The following is a 5,599-nucleotide window of genomic DNA, read 5'->3' on the forward strand; positions in this document are numbered from 1 at the left end:
TGAGAAGCCACCGGTTGCCGAATGCAAAAAGATTATTCCACACGGCAAGCGGTTCGAAGCTCTAGGCCACAGACCACCTTCTCTTACTGCCTCTACTGACGCGGCCACATCCTCTGCAGCACCTTTAGTGCCCGCAGCACCACCCGCATCCACAGCACCCTCCTCCGCTTCTCTGCCAATCTACCATCTAGTGCACCGCCTCTTTCAGTGTCTTGACCAGATGGAGCGCTGCACTCAGCGGCGTATTGCGACGCTATGAGCATCTGAAGCTGATGATGACGACTAGGCATACTGACATCCCCTCTGAGCCTAACACACCATCGGAGAACTCTGAGGATGAGGAGGATGAGCAGGATGAGGATGCTCAGGTAGATGACCAGCAACAGGCATAGCACGAGGAGCGTCAGCTTGAGCAGCCTGCAGAGCCTCAGGCACCTGCACAGCCATCACAGACAGAGCCAGCAGCACACCCTTCAGGAGGCGATGATCCTTCACACCTGGCTTGACTAGAGCATCGAGGACGATGCTATGATCTAAGTGTGGAGAGGTCACCATCTCTGGCGGATTTTATTCTGGTGAACTATTTTAGACTTTTTATCTTATTTTGCTTTATTTTCTTTTTGCTTTATTTTATTTTATTTTATTTTATTTTTCTTTTAGTACTTGCACATTTCTATTTTATTGTACTCTTGTTTATATTTACTTAGTTGCATTCTGCACTTTGGGCTTGTATATATCTTAGATATTTAGCTTGAATTGCACCTTTAGTTTATTAGTTGTGATGTAGAAAAACATGGATTATTAGGTTTAGTTTACCCTCTTAGTATATGAGAAATTGATTTTATTGAAAATAGGGAGTAAATTAGAACTATTTAGCTTTTCATAATCACAATATTCCATTTAGTATATGGTTACATTGTTTAACCATAATATTTTATTCTTGTTTGTTTCTTCTCTATAATTACAATCCCTGCTTTGTTCCATTCTATATGTCCATTATTTAGTGTATGTTCATGCTTATATGTGATTGAGGCCATCATTTGTTATTAGCTCACTTATCCCAAATAGCCTACTGGTGCACGAAAATTACTTCACACTATGTAATTCCGCACAACTAACCAGCAAGTGCACTGGGTCGTCCAAGTAATACCTTACGTGAGTAAGGGTCGATCCCACGGAAATTGTTGGCTTGAAGCAAGCTATGGTTATCTTGCAACTCTTAGTCAGGATATTAATTAGTGGTTATCAATTGACTTGCAAATGAACAAGAGAGCATGAATTAAAGGTTACTTGTTATGCAGTAAATGAGAATATGTTGGAGTTTTGGAGATGCTTTGCCTTTTGAATCTCTGCTTTCTCTCTATCTTTTTCCTCACGCACGCACGTCCCTCCTATGGCAAGCTGTGTGTTGGAGGATCACCGTTGTCAATGGCTACCATCATTCCTTTCAGTGAAAATGGTCCAGGTGCGCTGTCACCGCACGGCTAATAATCTATAGGTTCTCGATCATACCGGAATAGGATTCGCTATCCTTTTGTGTTTGTCACTACGCCCAGTACTCGCGAGTTTGAAGCTCGTCACATTCATCCAATCCCAGAATCCTACTAGGAATACCATAGACAAGGTTTAGACTTTCCGGATTCTCAAGGATGCTGCCAATGGATTCTAGCTTATACCACAGAGATTCCGATTAAGGAATCTAAGAGATACTCATTCAATCTAATGTAGAACGGAGGTGGTTGTTAGGCACACGTTCATAGGTTGAGAATGGTGATGAGTGTCACGGATCATCACATTCATCATAATAAGGCGCAAATGAATATCTTAGATAGGAACAGACATGATTGAATAGAAAACATAAATACTAGCATTAACTCATCGAGGCACAGCAGAGCTCCTCATCCCCAACAATGGAGTTTAGAGACTCATGCCATCAAAAGGTACAAAGTTTAGATCTAAAATGTCATGGGATACAAAATAAATCTCTAAAAGTTGTTTAAATACTAAACTAGTAACCTAGGTTTACAGAAAATGAGTAAACTATGATAGATGGTGCAGAAATCCACTTCTGGGGCCCACTTGGTGTGTGCTGGGGCTGAGACTAAAGCTTCTCACGTGCATAGGGCTGTTTTGGGTGTTCAACGCCAGCTTTGGATCCAATTCTGGCGTTGAACTCCAACTCCTAACTTGTTTCTGGCGCTGGACGCCAGACAGCAGCATGGAACTGGCGTTGAACGCCAGTTTACGTCATCTATCCTTGAGAAAAGTATGGACTATTATATATTTCTGGAAAGCCCTGGATGTCTACTTTCCAACGCAATTGGAAGCGCACCATTTGGAGTTCTGTAGCTCTAGAAAATCTACTTTGAGTGCAGGGAGGTCAGAATCCAACAACATCAGCAGTCCTCTTTCAGCCTGAATCAGATTTTTGCTCAGCTCCCTGATTTCAGCCAGAAAATACCTGAAATCACAGAAAAACACACAAACTCATAGTAAAGTCCAGAAATATGAATTTTGCCTAAAAGCTACTGAAAATAAACTAAAAACTAACTAAAACACACTAAAAACTATATGAAATTAACCCCAAAAAGCGTATAAAATATCCGCTCATCACAACACCAAACTTAAACTGTTGCTTGTCCTCAAGCAACTAGATAAATAAAATAGAATACAAATAATTTAAGAAGCAATAATATCTCAGAGTTTTTGAGTGAAGCTCAGATTCTAATTAGATGAGCGGGACTAGTAGCTTTTGGCTTCTGAACAGTTTTGGCATTTCACTTTATCCATTGAAGCTCAGAGTGATTGGCATCTATAGGAACTCAGAATTCAGATAGTGATATTGACTCTCCTAGTTTAGTATGTTGATTCTTGAACACAGCTACTTTATGAGTCTTGGCCGTGGCCCTAAGCACTTTGTTTTCCAGTATTACGACCGGATACATAAACATCAAATTCAAAAGACATATGCACTGTTCAAGCATTCATTCAGAAGACAGAAAGCATTGCCACCATATGTAAATAATTAGAATGTTCTTATTAAAAACTCGAAAATTATTGCCTCTTATTCTAAAGAAATTCTTCTATTTTATTCATGTTTGATGATGATGAGAAAATTAAATTATAGCTTAATTGGAGATAAAATAAAAAATATAGATACTAATTACTACTATATGACTCCTAAGGTAAAACTAGAATAAGAATAGTTATCACAGAGTTAAGGCTAAGATTGGAATTTAACAACCTTTGTTATGGGGAGTGGATGTTCCTCTAATCTGCGGGGTGCTTGGTCCTTCAAGAGATAATTTCTGGCGCTTCAATTCCATTAAGTCGCGCCCTTGCTCCTCCTGTTCTTTAATCAAATAGCAAAGAATGCTACTTTGTTCCTTCTGTTCTTTCATTATTTGTTCCATAGCTTCTTGCATCTTGGTAACTGATGTTTCAAGATACTCCCAGTATTCAGATTGAGGGATTTCTGGGAGAAATTCCTGTGTTTTCTTCTTGATGGGGTCATCCTGTGCTTGTTGTTTTTCCATTGATGCTTTGGTGATTGGTCGCTCAATTGAGATATACTCAGTTATTCCCATCCTTACTCCAGCGTCCTTACAGAGCATAGAAATCAAGCTTGGATAAGCCAACCTGGCATCTTTGGAATTTTTATTTGCAATTTTGTAAAATTCAGTTGAAATCAGTTAATGAACTTCCACTTCTTTTCCCATCATGATGCAATGGATCATCACTGCTCTTCTGATAGTGACTTCAGAACGGTTGCTAGTGGGCAGCAGAGAATGCCCAATGAAATCTAGCCATCCTCTGGCGACTGGTTTGAGATATTCTCTTTTGAGTTGATTAGGAACACCCTTCGTGCTGGTGATCCACCTGGCTCCAGGGATGCATATGTCCTCTAGAATCTTATCCAGGCCCTTGTTTGTTCTCATCATTCTCCTATTGAAGGAGTCTGGATCATCTTTCAGCTGAGGTAGCTTTAAGATCTCCCTGATCTTGTCAGGGTAGGTATGAACAATCTTTCCTCTGACCACGGTCCGATAGTCATAGATATCATATCCAGATAGTCTTTGCCTGTCTGTATGCCACATATTAGCATAGAACTCCTGGACCATATTCCTTCCCACTTTCGTTTCAGGATTGGCTAGGATCTCCCAGTTCCTGATTCGAATTTGCTCCTGGATCTCCGGATATTCGTCTTCTTTCAGATCGAATCTGACTTCTGGGATCACTGATCTTAGACCCATTATTTTGTAATAATGGTCTGAATGTTCTTTAGTTAAGAACTTCCCTTGATTCCAAAGTGGTTTTGGAACACTCTCTTTCTTGCCTCTTGGAGTGGGTTGTTTTCCTTTAGGAGCCATGATCTTAATGATCACGGATAAGCACACCAAACTTAGAGGTTTGCTTGTCCTCAAGCAAAAGAAAAGAAATGAGAGGGAGAGAAGGAGAGCTAGGTGCAATGGTGGATGGGAGGGGAGGGAGGCCGAACCCATATTTAAAGGGAGAGGGGGGGTGGGTTTTCAAAAAATAGGGAGAAAGATAAGATAGAAGATATGATTTTTAGAAAAAAAATATGATAAGAAAAGATATGATTTAAAATTGGAAAGATATGAAAGATATTTGAAAAAGATAGATTTGAAATTTTGAAAAAGATAGTCTGAAAAAGATAGATTTGAAATTTTGAAAAAGATAGTCTTTCCTCAACGCCCAGCTGCTGCTTATTTCTGGCGTTGAACGCCAGGAAGTCCTTTGTTACTGGGCATTTTTTTTGAACGCCCAGAACGCTGTAAATCTGGCGTTAAACGCCCAGAAAGAGCTTCTTTCTGGTGTTCAACGCCCAGATGGCTATCCTTACTGGCGTTCAACGCCCAGTGGATGCTTCTGTTGGGCGTTGAACGCCAAAAACAGACTTTTACTGGCGTTTTCTTGCCAGTGAGCTCTTTTTCTCTGTTTTGCGTGCAGAATCCTTCTGTAACCCTGTGAACTTATATAATTGACTCTTTACCTTAGGATCAATGAACTTTACATAAACAAATAAAATCAAGAATAGGGCAAAATGCTTAGAGGAAGTGATGCCCCATGGCTGGGTTGCCTCCCAGCAAGCGCTTCTTTATTGTCTTTAGCTGGACCTTGCTGAGCTTTTAATCTAGCTTCAGCCTTGAGCACTCTTGCTCAACATTGCCTTCAAGATAGTGCTTGATTCTCTGTCCATTAACAATGAACTTCTTATCAGAACCAATATCTTGAAGCTCCACATAACCATATGGTGATACACTTGTAATCACATATGGTCCCCTCTACCGGGACTTCAGTTTCCCAGGGAATAGCCTGAGCCTAGAGTTAAACAACAGAACCTTTTGTCCTGGTTCAAAGATTCTAGATGACAGCTTCCTGTCATGCCATTTTTTTTATTTTTCTTTATAAAGCTTGGCATTTTCGAAAGCAGTGCATCTGAATTCCTCTAGTTCATTTAACTGGAGCAATCTTTTTTCTCCAGCTAATTTGGCATCAATGTTTAGGAATCTGGTTGCCCAGTAGGCTTTATGTTCCAGTTCCACGGGCAGGTGACATGCCTTACCATACACAAGTT

This window comes from Arachis ipaensis, chromosome B04 (assembly GCF_000816755.2).
Source record: "Arachis ipaensis cultivar K30076 chromosome B04, Araip1.1, whole genome shotgun sequence".
Classification (NCBI taxonomy): domain Eukaryota; kingdom Viridiplantae; phylum Streptophyta; class Magnoliopsida; order Fabales; family Fabaceae; genus Arachis; species Arachis ipaensis.